Here is a 14,411-nt window from a genome sequence, read left to right as displayed (position 1 = left end):
ATCTGTATGGAGTGTAGCCACGTATGGAAGTGAAACGTGGACAATAAGTAGTTTAGACAAGAAGAGAATAGAAGCTTTTGAAATGCGGCGCTACAAAAGAATGCTGAAGATTAGATGGGTAGATCACATAACTAATGAGGAGGTATTGAATAGAATTGGAGAGAAGAGAAATTTGTGGCACAACTTGACTAGAAGAAGGGATTGGTTGGTAGGGCATATTCTGAGACATCAAAGGATCACCAATTTAGTATTGAAGGGCAGCATGGAGGGTGAAAATTGTAGAGGGAGACCAAGAGATGAATACACTAAACAGATTCAGAATGATGTAGGTCGCAATAGGTACTGGGAGATGAAGAAGCTTGCACAGGATAGAGTAGCATGGACAGCTGCATCAAACCAGTCTATGGACTGAGGACCACAACAACAATTTTTCATAATACGTATTACATTGCTTAATTTGCAACAGACATTGTCTATAGTTTGGTTGAGTCCCTGTAGTGTCGACACAAACACAGTTCTCTCCAGTGTTTACATATTTTCTTCTACATTTACTAATGCCATGTTATCAGAATACAGCATTTTTTGATTTTCTCACTGACTTCAATATTGTTTACAAATTGTTTGAAAAGAAGAAGGCCAAGTACAGATCTTTGAGGTACACTGTACTGAGTGTCCCTGAATTCACATCTGCCTTCAGATTCTGTTGTTACATACTTCTTTTGTTACTGATATATGATTTTATCTGTTGCATTGCATGTCCATGTAAACCATAGCTTTCAAGTTTTTCTTTAAGTGCTGTATGAATGTTTGTGTCAAAAGTTTTAGACAATCCAGATACAGAGTTTCTTTCATCTAAAGTATCAGTAACAGATTATATTGGGCTTGAGATAGCAGTTTCTGTAGACTTCCCTTTTTGGAAACCAATTTGTGCCAGAATCAGTTCCTACGTTTTTCTAGGAATGTGATCATCCTACTATACATGAGTACCTATAGGATTTTTGAGAAACCAGAGATTAAAGGTACTGGTCTGTAGTTGTTTGGGTCATCTTTTTTTCTTATATGTTGCAACTACTTTGCCTATTTGTAATTTTTCTGGAAATCTCATTCTCGGAATGAGCTGTTAGCTGTGTCCAAAAGTTCAGTTATTTCTTCATTCACATGCTTTATTAGATAATGTGATATTTCATCACCTCCTGGAGAATTGTTGGAATTTAATTTCCCAATTACTTTATGAGCTCCGTTTTTATTATTGGTTTCAGGAACGTTGAGTAGGATGGTTGCTCAAGTCTTTTTAAGATGCTTTGACCGCTGTTTCTTTCCCATTTAAATTTTGCACAGCATGTGTAAAATTGTTGTTGAGCTCACACACACATTCACACAAATGCAGCTCACACACACATGACCACTGTCTATAGCTGCTGAGGCCATTCTGGCTGATGGCTCTGAGCACTATGGGACTCGGCAGCCACAGACAGTGGTTATTTGTGTGTGAGCTGCATTTGCTTGAAATTGTGCGTGTATTTTGTCTATTGCAAAAGATGATGTTTTGTGCAAAAGCTTACATGTTTAGTAGTCTTATTGTTGTTCCTGTCTCCGTCTGAACATGCTGTCTGGTGAGTAGCAATCTAACCTTTCCATAATATTGTCTTTAAGTGTTCGTTATGTCTTGCTGTTCACATTTAGGATTTGAATTTTCTATAGCTCTGTTTATTGAATTGGCTGTTACTTCTGTTATTGATTGCCTGAACTTCTTGTGATACTGTTTATATGTCTCCCTGTTCCCTGTTTATGTAAGTTGCTTCATTCCAGTACTGAGTTCAGTTATTTCTTTAGTAATCCATTGGCTACTCCAACCTTGCTCTTCCTAATGGGTCCTTTCAGGGAAGACTGCATGAAAATGATGCATTGGAGTGCTAAACAAAGGCAGCAGCATACTTCTCATTTGTGCTTAGTGCAAGCTTTCTTTCAGTATAATTTTCTTTCCTATGTTCCTGTTCTCTTGTCTTGCTCTGTATCTGTTTTTGAGCTACTATTTTTGTAGATACAAAACATTAACCTGTGGTGATAAGAGATTGCTGCTTGCAAAACTTTTGCTTCACATTCAATATTAGTGATAATGTTATCAATGATGGTCTGACTCCGATCAGTCACTTTCGTAGGTACATTTATTATTATTACCATACTACACTGTAGTAGCATTTCTTTCAAATCTTGTTTTAGTTTCCTTTCTTTACCCATATCTTTGTTGTAGTCTCCACATATTACAACATCCTTCATTCTAAACTTCAGTAATAAGTTTGCTAGTTTTTTCAGAAATGTAGCAATATTACCACTTGAAGGCCAGTACACACCAAAAATTTTGCTGCATGATGGGATATGGTTACTAGCTACACTACCTTCTCTCTTAAATGAATACGTAAGGAACCTGGAGTGCAAGTAATGAGAAAACGGTAAATCAAATTGACGATGTTGCCATAGACAATACACATAGAAAGCAACTGCAGATGTAAGATCCTTCCAGCAAGTGGGAAGAGGATCAGGGCACAATTTAGTAATAAGTTCAATGAGAATCATGTTTAAGGAAGCATCTAAAACAAAAATTACACCTGAAAACATGATAAATATAATAGGACAGAAGAAACACTAAAATACAAAGCAGAAGTTTAAAATTAATCTGGGATTCTAAGTAGCATGAGAGAAGTCATGATGTGACCAGTAATGAGGAAATTATTTGTGTTACCCAAGGCTGAAAAATACAATAAAAAATGAAATATGATCCACTGACAAACAAAACTACTATTGCTGGTGCTTGTGTTGCAACTAGTGCTACTGCTACTGCTGCTACTACTACCGCTACTACTACCACCACCGATACTACTAGGCATACCGTTAGAGGAAAAGAACAAGACTCCAAAACAAAACTTTAGCCCAAACCACACATTTTGGAAGTGAAGTAAAATATGAAGAGGACAGATTATCATAAAAAATCAAGTATTATGAGAGGAATAATCAGAATATTTAAGAAGGCTTGGATTAATACTCTTTTGATGTTCTATGATCCTGCATGTGTACCAGTTTTATTGTGTTCTAGTGAAATGTGGAAATAAGGAGATCCAAAGCCACAGAAACAAGGTTTCTGGGAGCTCAATTAAGATTGCACACTGAGAAAAATCTTCTTTTTGGCTTCTAATGGATATGAAGCTCCTGCCAATCTCATATGTTGCCTTCAAATGCTTCTATCTTGTGCTACTTTCTGCCAATTATTTAAGTAAACAATACTGAATGTTGTTTAAATTTCATTTACCTATGTACTACTGCATCTCACCCTTTCTCTCTTACCAAATGACTTCTCCATGAATATTCTTGAAACTACTTGGTCTTCTTTCATCCTCACCAGATGGCCTGCCTGGTTAAATTTTCTGTGATTTGTAATGCTCATTATTGTTGCTTATTGTGATAACATGTTTATTTCTGTATTGTGTCTTCTCTCCCTGCTTTGTGATTCATTACTGTAGTATGGGCCAAAGATTTTCCTATAAACTTAATTTTCAGATACTTGTGACTGGTGTTCTTGCCTTTCAGTTAAACTCCATGTTTGTGCTCCTCAGGTTAGGACTTGGTCTGATGATTGTGTTATATAGCTTCATATTAGTTTACCTTGTCAGTAGTTTACACCCTAGAAGTTTTATATGGAGTAGTAGGCTCTATTAGCACTTCAGCCCAGAAATTTGAACTGTTCAATTTGTTTGTCAATTATTAGATATGACTGATTGCCTTTGTTATCTCTACATCTTTGAACTATCATGTAATTTGTTTTCTGATCATTTATTTCTGGGCCACGCTTGGATGCTTCTTTTATGAGCTTTATAAATAGCTGTCTAATCTCAGTTTCACTTTTTCCAGTGAGCATTATATTATGTACACACACTAAAATCTTTACTTTACTTCTTTGGGGGATCCAAGCAGTTACTAGTTTGAGTTTCCTTGCGTCTCTCTCCAAAACTACATTAAAGAGCAGAGGGGACAGAGCATCACCCTGTTTTAGTCCAGTTTTATTTTTAAAGTGGTCAGATTTTATGCCATTTAGCAATATATCATTGATGCACACTTTACAGAGATTTATCAGTTTGATTGGAAATCCCAAGTCCATCATTACATTCTGCAGGCTTTGCTTGTGAATCGAGTCATAAGCTTATATAAAATCGATGAACAAGTGATTTATTTTTTGTTTGCATTCCCATGCTACTTTATTTGTTGTTTTGATTACAAACATAATGTCAGTAGTGGATCTATTTCTGTGAAAGCCATTTTGATAATCCCCAATTATATTTTCAAGCAAATAAGCACCAAACAGGATAAAATCTTCTAGGGCATATTAACTAATGATATTCCCCCATGCTTTTGGAAATCTTCCCTGTCTCCTTTTTCGTGTATCAAGTCTTTCCTTTCTATAGATATTGTCTCAGTTTTCCAGATTACCACTATCAGATGAAACAAACATCTATGCAGGCTCCTCCTCCATATTTAAGTACCTCAGCTGGAATTGCCTTACCATTTTCTAGGTAATTGATACTGCCCAGCACCACATATGTTCGTCCTGGAATTTGACTATTATTAGAGTTGCTTTCAGAATTCATAATTGGTGGTTCTGGATCAGAACAGTTAGGTATACGGTCAAAATATTTCCTGCTTGTCGATATGATTTTTATGGTTCAGTAATCGTATTGCCATCCTTATCCTACATCACCCTTGTAATTAATTTTTTTTTTTTATTTTGGTGACTGTCCCATACATTTTCCAAATGTTATTGCTTTTATGGTCTTCACAAATGGATTCGATCTGTTGTTTTAAGTATTGTTTCTATTTCTTACAATTTACTTTATTAGCCTGCTATTGTGCTTGTCGGTAACTAAGTTCTATTTCTGGGTTCTCATTTCCTTGTGGCCATTTCCTGTGTAATTTTGTAATCTTGTGTTCAGCTTCCTCATATTCTTTACCAAACCACTTCTTCCTGCCTTTCTTTACCCTCTATAGGTTGTTGCTTCCAATTGCGTGGATGGCTTATGTTATTCTATTCCAGTTCTCATTACTGGTCTTATCATGATTCTTCTCTCATGCTACTTTGAATCACAGATCAATCTGAAACTTCAACTTTGTATTTTAGTATTTCTTCTGTCCATTTACATTTTCCAGGTGCAATCTGGTCACGTTTCCAGGTGTAATTTTTGTTTTAGGTGCTTCCTTCAACTTGATTCTCATTGAACTTAGATTGTGGACTGATTCTATTTCTGCTTGTCAGAAGGATCGTACATCTGCAATTGCTTTCTATGTCTGTTGTTTATGACAACATGGTCAATTTGATTCACTGTTTTCTTATCACTTGCATTGCAGGTTCTGTATGCATACATTTAGGAGAGAAGTAATATAGCTAGTACATTCATTCATGCAGCAAAATTTATCAGCCGATGGGCACTGTCATTATTTTTTATGTACACTTATTTCCAACAGTAGGTTTGAATACATCTTCACTGAGGGAAAGGGGGTGCATAATACTTGAAGTAGGGCAGAAAGAAAGAATAAATAAGAAGACACGTGACGTGGCTAGAAAACAGTCTAAGGATAAAATGAGGACACGAAGGCAATTACAGCACGAGCCTAAATCTAAGACAAGAATTTGGATAGCAAGACAGAGAGAGATTCAAGATTGAATAGACAATGTGCTTAACCTGTGAAAGAGAAAGAAATCTTTTATATACTACTCATATTTAGTTGTAGGCCACGGTGAGTGCACCCTCATCTTGCAACACTATCCACAAAAATGAGATTACACAACTGTTGAGAGAACTTGGCTACATTTAATTACTTAACAGCACAGTTAACCAAGGACATTTAATTGAATAAATTGTGCAATATTTTACGTAAAGATTGTTGTTAACTGTATATCCATTGCCTAAACCATTACACTGTTAGTGGCCAATGGTTAATAAAGAACTGAACTGAATCGATAACATCAGAAGACCACAAAACCCACAGCTGCTTTTTTCAGTATTTTCCCCTATTCTGACCTGGACATATCTAATAATGAATTTTACGTTTTTACCTAGGCTGCTTCCAGCCTCTTCAACTATTAGTACCTTTTCTTTGTTAAAATCCTTATAGACCTGTCTTCTTATCTGGATAAGATAAGCACATGGTTTCACAAAACATGTGATATGGTAGCTTGATCCTAATTTTTCCTGTAGATGAAAGCCTAAACCCATCCGTGGCCACTACCTAATATGGTAATTGTTCTTATTCAATTTTCCTCCTGATTTATCTTTAGGGTTCATATAACTTTTCTGCTACACACAACAATTCTCTACATTTATCCAAAGTGCTTGAGTGTGAAACAAATTTTCATTGCGTTAAAAACATGGCACATGTCAAGTGAATAACATATCACCCATAAATAACTGGGTGAGCTGATCCACAGGCCAGTGGAAAATAATTGCAGATCAGTTTAATGGAAAGAGAATTTTTCATGTTCCATCAACATTTCGATCATTGAGAGGAGTCATACAACTCAACTTTTAAACTAACTTATGAGATGTCAGCAGCTTTACTGTGTAATCTTTTGTCGATATGTAATTCTTTCCCTTTCCGCTCATTTGTGCCATGTACAATGAAATACAACATACAAAGCCTTAAAAAAGAATGTGAAATTAGAGAACTGATGGAACATCACTACTGACTCTAGAATGAAAACTGAAGCTAGCTAAAGCTAAATAACTTTAAATGACAAAATGAGCAGCATTAAATGTAATGAATGAAACATCACAACAACACCAAAAAAGAATATGAAATACATCAAAGTATGAAAAAGCAGCAACTTCAAAGTTGCACAAAGGAAAGCAATATGGACTTCAGAGTCAGTTTCCCACTACTTAGCAAAAGATTCTTTTATTCCAGAGAGAGAGAGAGAGAGAGAGAGAGAGAGAGAGAGAGAGAGACTCAGTCACAAACAAATGCTGCACAGGACACAGGATTCTAGTTGTCATCGTGTCATCGGTGTGAAAGTAGAGTGCAGGAACGGGAAGGCACATTTTAATGGTACATTTGACTGTGGCCCAATTATGGTTTCTATAAGCACAGTAAAGTATTCCTGTTTATCAATAACACTATCAGTGCAGTGACTTATGTGGATTAAAAAGATTAACGGGGGTGAGGAACTATTCAGAAAACTATATGACATTATTCTGCCTGTTTGAAATATACGAGGGCATACTGAAAAGTAATGCCTTCGAATTTTTAATTCTGGGAGGAGGAGGAGATTAGTGTTTAACGTCCCGTCGACAACGAGGTCATTAGAGACGGAGCACAAGCTCGGGTGCGGGAAGGATGGGGAAGGAAATCGGCCGTGCCCTTTCAAAGGAACCATCCCGGCATTTGCCTGAAGCGATTTAGGGAAATCACGGAAAACCTAAATCAGGATGGCCGGAGACGGGATTGATCTGTCGTCCTCCCGAGAGAGAGAGAGAGAGAGAGAGAGAGAGAGAGGGGGGGGGGGGGGGGGGGGTGTTGCTATATACAAGAAGAAAATTGGTACCCTACATGATACCGAACAGTGTTGGTTGGTTGGTTGTGGGATCAAAGGGACCAGACTGTGACGGTCATCGGTCCCTTTTTTTTTAAAAAAAAAAAAAAAAAAAAAAAAAAAAAAAAAAAAAAAAAAATTTAAACCACCCAAAGAGAATAAAAACGAACAACAGGGAAGACGTCAGACGACACAGAACAAGAAATACTCAGACAGAGATCAGACAAAACAAATTAAAATCACACAGAGTGTATCGGACCGAACACTGTAAATATATAAACCTTTGATACTGAATACTGTAAATACATAAACCTTCCAGCATATTTAAAAATTACTAGCATTATGAGTGAAGAACTAAGAAATTTCTGTGTATCCTGGTCTTCAAGTGGTAATATTGCTATATTTCTGAAAAAAAGCAAGCAAAATTATTACTGTAGTTTAGAATGAAGGATGCCGTAATATGTGGAGACTACAACAAAGATATGAGAAAAGAATGGAAACTAAAACAAGAATCGAAAGAAATGCTTCTACAGTGTAGTTTTTTATGATAATCTGTCCTCTTCATATTTTACTTCACTTCCAAAATGTGTGGTTTGGGCTAAAGTTTTGTTTTGGAGTCTTATTCTTTTCCTCTAACGGTATGCCTAGTAGTATCGGTGGTGGTAGTAGTAGTGGTAGTAGTAGCGGTAGTAGTAGCAGCAGTAGTAGTAGCACTAGTTGCAACACAAGCACCAGCAATAGTAGTTTTGTTTGTCAGTGGATCATATTTCATTTTTTATTGTATTTTTCAGCCTTGGGTAACACAAATAATTTCCTCATTACTGGTCACATCATGACTTCTCTCATGCTACTTAGAATCCCAGATTAATTTTAAACTTCTGCTTTGTATTTTAGTGTTTCTTCTGTCCTATTATATTTATCATGTTTTCAGGTGTAATTTTTGTTTTAGATGCTTCCTTAAACATGATTCTCATTGAACTTATTACTAAATTGTGCCCTGATCCTCTTCCCACTTGCTGGAAGGATCTTACATCTGCAGTTGCTTTCTATGTGTATTGTCTATGGCAACATCGTCAATTTGATTTACCGTTTTCTCATTACTTGCACTCCAGGTTCCTTACGTATTCATTTAAGAGAGAAGGTAGTGTAGCTAGTAACCATATCCCATCATGCAGCAAAATTTTTGGTGTGTACTGGCCTTCAAGTGGTAATATTGCTACATTTCTGAAAAAACTAGCAAACTTATTACTGAAGTTTAGAATGAAGGATGTCGTAATATGTGGAGACTACAACAAAGATATGGGTAAAGAAAGGAAACTAAAACAAGATTTGAAAGAAATGCTACTACAGTGTAGTATGGTAATAATAATAAATGTACCTACGAAAGTGACTGATCGGAGTCAAACCATCATTGATAACATTATCACTAATATTGAATGTGAAGCAAAAGTTTTGCAAGCAGCAATCTCTTATCACCACAGGTTAATGTTTTGTATCTACAAAAATAGTAGCTCAAAAACAGGTACAGAGCAAGACAAGGGAACAGGAACATGGGAAAGAAAACTGGACTGAGACAAAGCACACACTAAGCACAAATGAGAAGTATGCTGCATTTCTTTAGCACTCCAATTCACCATTTTCATGCAGTCTTCCCTGAAAGGACCCATTAGGAAAAGCAAGGTCGAAGCAGCCAATGGATTTATGAGGTGTGAATGTGTGTGTGAGCACAACAACAATTTTACAGATGCTGTGCAAAATTTAAAGGGAGAAAGAAACAGGGTCAAAGATCATAAAAAATCTTGAGCTACCACCCCATCCCATGTTCCTGGAACCAGTAACAAAAATGGAACACACAAAAATAATTCAGAAATTTAATTCCAACAAGTCTCCAGCAGTTGATGAAATATCACGTTATTTAACAAAGCATGTGAATGAAGAAATAACTGAACTTTTGGAAATAGCTAACAGCTCATTTCGAGAATGAGATTTCCAATCACCCAAACAACCACAGACCAGCATCTTTAATCTCTGGTTTCTCAAAAATCCTAGAGATACACATGTATAGTAGGATAATCAGATTCATAGAAAAACGTAGGGCCGTGATTATAGCACAAATTGGTTTCCAAAAAGGGAATTCTACAGAAACTACTATCTCAATAATAATACAATTTTTTATTGATACATTACATGAAAGAAACTCTGTATCTGGATTGTCTAAAACTTTTGACACAACCATTCATACAGCACTTATAGAAAAACTTGAAAGCTATGGTTTACATGGACATGGAATGCAACAGATAAAATCATATATCAGTAACAAAACCAGTATGTAACAACAGAACCTGGAGGCAGATGTGAATTCAGGGACATTCAGTACATGGTACCTCAAAGATCTGTACTTGGCCTCCTTCTTTTCAAACAATTTGTAAACAATATTGAAGTCAGTGAGAAAAATCAAAAAATGCTGTGTTCTGATGACACGGCATTAGTGAACGTAGAAGAAAATCTGTAAACACTGGAGAGAACTGTGCTTATGTCGACACTACAGTGACTCAACCAAAATATAGACAACGCCTATCGCAAATTAAGCAGCATAATACTTATGATGAAACAGCTTGCACATTATGCTAACAAAAAAACTCCTATGTGCAGAGTACCATGTTCTATTTGAAATATATTAACAGTATGGAATTATTGTTTGTGGAAACTCCAGCAGCAATAACACAAAAGGTTTTTTTATTTGTGTCAACATAAGCCGTTTTACAGGAAAGAAGTACACATACATGGACCTGATGCTTTTGCGTATATGTCAAGAGCTGCAAGATAAATGTTGGTTGCATGAGTGTGCCTTATGCTGAAGTGATAACTGCTGAAGCATTACACCTTCAAGTTACTGACAATGATGTAACCAAAGCATTATGGGAGGGAGGAGAGTTGGTGAAGAAGACAGGAAAGTCACAGAAATTTGTTGCAGACGTTAGGCATTGGGTCATGAAATGAGTAGTTCCCCATCATTATGGGAAAAAAAAGGAAGCTCAGAAGTGTGTACATATTAAACATGCCTCATAGTATCAGGAACTAAGTATTCATTGAAAACAAATTCAAATCTCTATTTATTTTGGTTTCATTATTATAATTTTTCAATTTACCCTTTTGTTACATTTTCACAAATACTCTCATTTACAGAGGTCTGCAGCATTTTAAGAAATCATCAGAAAATCAAAATAGTGTAGTTTTGGAGAGGTATTGTGGAATTTCAGCATATATTTTTTTCAGCAAACTTTGAAACAGTGATATCACAATTCACTCTTGACCTATATGATTTAAGATGAAATCACCCAGAATGTGTCCTACAGCCGATGCCTTCTTGTGGTCAGGTAGTGCCACAAATTTCTTTTCTCCCCAGTTCTATTCGAAACCTCCTCATTAGATTTGTGATCTACCCACCTAATCATCAGCAGTCTTCTGGAGCATCACCATCTGGTTGTATACAAATTGCAAGTAGCCTTTTACTCATGTACTTTGCACGATACCTTCAGAATTTCAAAGACAGTATTCCAGTCAACACTGTCAAAATTGCTACAAATCTAGGTCTGTCTTTTGTTAACCTATCTTCTAAGATTAGTCATAAGGCCAGTATTGCCTTGTCTGTGCCAACATTTCTTCGCAATCCAAACTGACCTTTCCTGTGGTCGGCTTCTATGAGTTTTTCCATTCTACTGTAAAGAATTCATATTAGTATTCTCGCCTGTCAGCACCTGCTTTTCTGGAATTGCTCCATTCTTCCTGAAGTCTGAGGGTATTCTGCCTGTATCATACACCTTGCACACCAGATGGAAGAGATATTTCAGGCCAAAATATTTTTTTTTTCTTAAAAATAGTGTAAGCTTCTCACCAGTGATACTCTAAAAAGGCATAGTAACTATACTATAGGCCTGCAGCATAATCACACAAGAAATATTAAGGCTGAGAAATTACTTCTTCTGCAGAAAACTACTGTTCAGAAATTGACTCTTTGTTTATTTGTAACCAATAACTTTGACCTATAATGTGTATTAAGGAATACATTCAGCTCAGTGATAATCGTTTTAATTTGTAGGCCAGTGTGTGCCAACCGTAATGCTTTTCATTTGAAAGGCCTAGGGCAACCCACTACTGAATAATTAAAAAAACCGCAAATGCTTTCAAAAAGAATAAATATTTAAAAAATTACTTTTGAGTTCACTAAACATTATGGCATTCACCCAGGAAATATCAAATTTTTTGAGATGGTCAAGCTACCAATTATTTCTTTTCTGGGCCACTTGGTATGGAATGACCCAAAGGCCAACTGAGAAGTATGCCTCACAGATAGCGCTTCTCTAGAGGGTCCTCATTATTACCATTTATTATCAGGTCTTCATCATTCACCAGCCATGCCTGGACAGATTGCATTACTCAGATGTACAATTGGTAATGCATCTTCCTAAGAGTCTACAACATAGCAAGAGTGCAAGCTCAACCAAGAAACTTCTTACTGGAAAAATAATTTTATTGTGTAGAGGCGAAGATATGTAAACAATGACGGATGCTGTTATTACTTGTATGTACATACTGTAAGCAATTAAACTATTGTAGTATGATGTATGTAAATAATTCCATGCTGTTTTACGTTGTAAAATGAAAGCTAAGTATTTTAAGATCTTAGGTTAAGTTCACCTGTGCTACATTACAAGTACACATACTGTGTGTTATGTGATCAAATGGGACCAAAGAAAAAAACAATCAATCAAAGGTGTTTATTTGTAAATGCTAATCTTTCATTTCCAAGAAGGTATTTCAGGTAACACCCCTCAGGGAACATGAACTACATTATTATTGTTGCACAAAGTGTCCATACACAACATTCTTTAATTGCTTCCATAGTGGCATTGTACACTTTATTGCTGTAATTAGCAATTAACAGACACAAAGCACTAGAGGTAAAAGGTCCTGATATATACTGACTGGAAAAATTAAAAAGTCCAGAGCAAAAGAAGTAGTTTACAATGAACAGTAGCAGCTGTTAGTCATGGTCTTATCTTACGAGTAATATTACTAACGTTTACCAGCACTAGAGCAAAGAAAACCAATTAAAATCAAATGATAGTAGACTTAATAACGAAAGCTGATCTACTTAAAACATGTTATTCTGAGCTATTTCGTTTTCTTCATATTATATCTGCATTAAACCATTTACAAAATTGTTAAGGTAATGCCGGATGAAACGATTATAAATATGTAGGCCTTAAACTATTTGTTGTTACAAAGATCGTCTTTGGATATCTATAACATGAAAATTGAAACACACAATCATCCCAATCAAGTGCACTTACTAAAACAGCAAAGGATTACATGCATGCTTACCTTGCTTTTGCAGAATGTATTGGGTGAAAACGAGACCAAACTGTATGCTGTTTGATACAGTAATGTGTAGAGCAAGATGTACATAAATCGATTACACAAATTTCATGTTCGTCAGAACTTTCAACCTTTTACGAGTAATGCAGTGAGCCGAACTGCTGAATTTTACAATAAGAAGTTGAGACATTATTTCATACTATGCACCAATCAAGACAATTCTGTAACGCACAATACGGTGAGAAAATAAATAACAACGCACAGAGATGTAACACTTTCACATTTTCCTTACTTCAGAAAATCATTCCAAAACAGACATTTCAATTATCTTCTTACGCAAGTCTGTTTCAGTTTTCTGTACATAATTTATAACCAACTGTGAAGACTTTTCAACACAAATCGCCGTTTGTAAGGCAATGGAGAATTTTTCCATCGCTACAATCGCATCTTTTCCCATCCTGCTATAATCTGGACGACCTCGGACAAACTTTTTATCCTCTTCGCTGAAAATGGCATATACTTCCTCACTTGTTACCACATTCTTCAAGCGTTGTCGTTTTCTTGCCAGTGTTCTAGCTTTCTTTCTTTCCTCATACAAAGTTTTCCAGTCCGACACTTCTTTTTGCAGACAAGCGAGGTACGTCTCTACATTAAAATCTGATTCACTTTTAGATCTATCAATCATTTCACTTGATGAACCATCAAATTGCATGTTTTCATCACCCATAAACGTGCTCCTCCGATTAAAAATTGATGACTTCCTTCTTGGAAGATTTTTATCAGGCGAGATTACGTTAATGCTGGAAATTTTAGAGACATCTAAGTTTGATGACATGGCTTCTTCCATAACTGTAACAAATAAAGAAATAAAAGGCTAGGTGATACACTATTTTGCCTATATGTAACTGTGGAAAAGCAAATAAACTTTGAGTACTTAGTACCTATAATTCCATCAAATTACGATGAAGCTTTCTTATATCTTCTATTATTTGTTGCTTACGATTTCATTGCAGCTATAAAGCCCGCCCAATTTCAAATATATCAGAAATGACATATACCACAGAGATATTAATGCAAGCAATTTCCAAAGTTTATTATTCAAGGAAACACGAATGAAAGATCGATTGACTCCCGACGGAATGGGACAGACAGAACGTAAACACTACAGTCTAACATATACTGTGGTAAACACTATTGAGGTAAAGAAAAGGAGGGAGATGACGCTATAGACTTAAGAGGCCCTCACACGTTCAATAATATTGTCAAACTATCACTATACTAACCGTCTGAGGGCGTGTATTGATGTATTGTCAGTACTAGAAATGCTGATGTGCAGTATTGGTTGACTTCAAAGTACTGACAGTATTGTCAATGCAAACTGAACGTGTGACGTCAAATATTGATGGTTTGACAATATCCTCCATTCACATGTTGAGACAGCTTCAGAAGCCAGCCACAC

At 36.1% G+C, this 14,411-nt stretch overlaps 1 long non-coding RNA gene across 1 annotated transcript; it reads right to left on the bottom strand.

Moving 5' to 3' along the window:
• Positions 1–12,337: 12,337 nt before the first annotated feature.
• On the bottom strand, positions 12,338–14,076 carry LOC126416270 (uncharacterized). The gene is made up of 2 exons (XR_007575427.1): positions 13,894–14,076; positions 12,338–13,801 (listed from the first exon to the last, which is right to left on the bottom strand). It is a non-coding gene; the product is annotated as an uncharacterized LOC126416270 (long non-coding RNA).
• Between the last annotated feature and the right edge of the window lie 335 nt (positions 14,077–14,411).

The sequence above is a fragment of the Schistocerca serialis genome, chromosome 8 (assembly GCF_023864345.2).
Source record: "Schistocerca serialis cubense isolate TAMUIC-IGC-003099 chromosome 8, iqSchSeri2.2, whole genome shotgun sequence".
Lineage (NCBI taxonomy): Eukaryota > Metazoa > Arthropoda > Insecta > Orthoptera > Acrididae > Schistocerca > Schistocerca serialis.
This window is presented reverse-complemented; position numbering and strand designations above follow the sequence as displayed.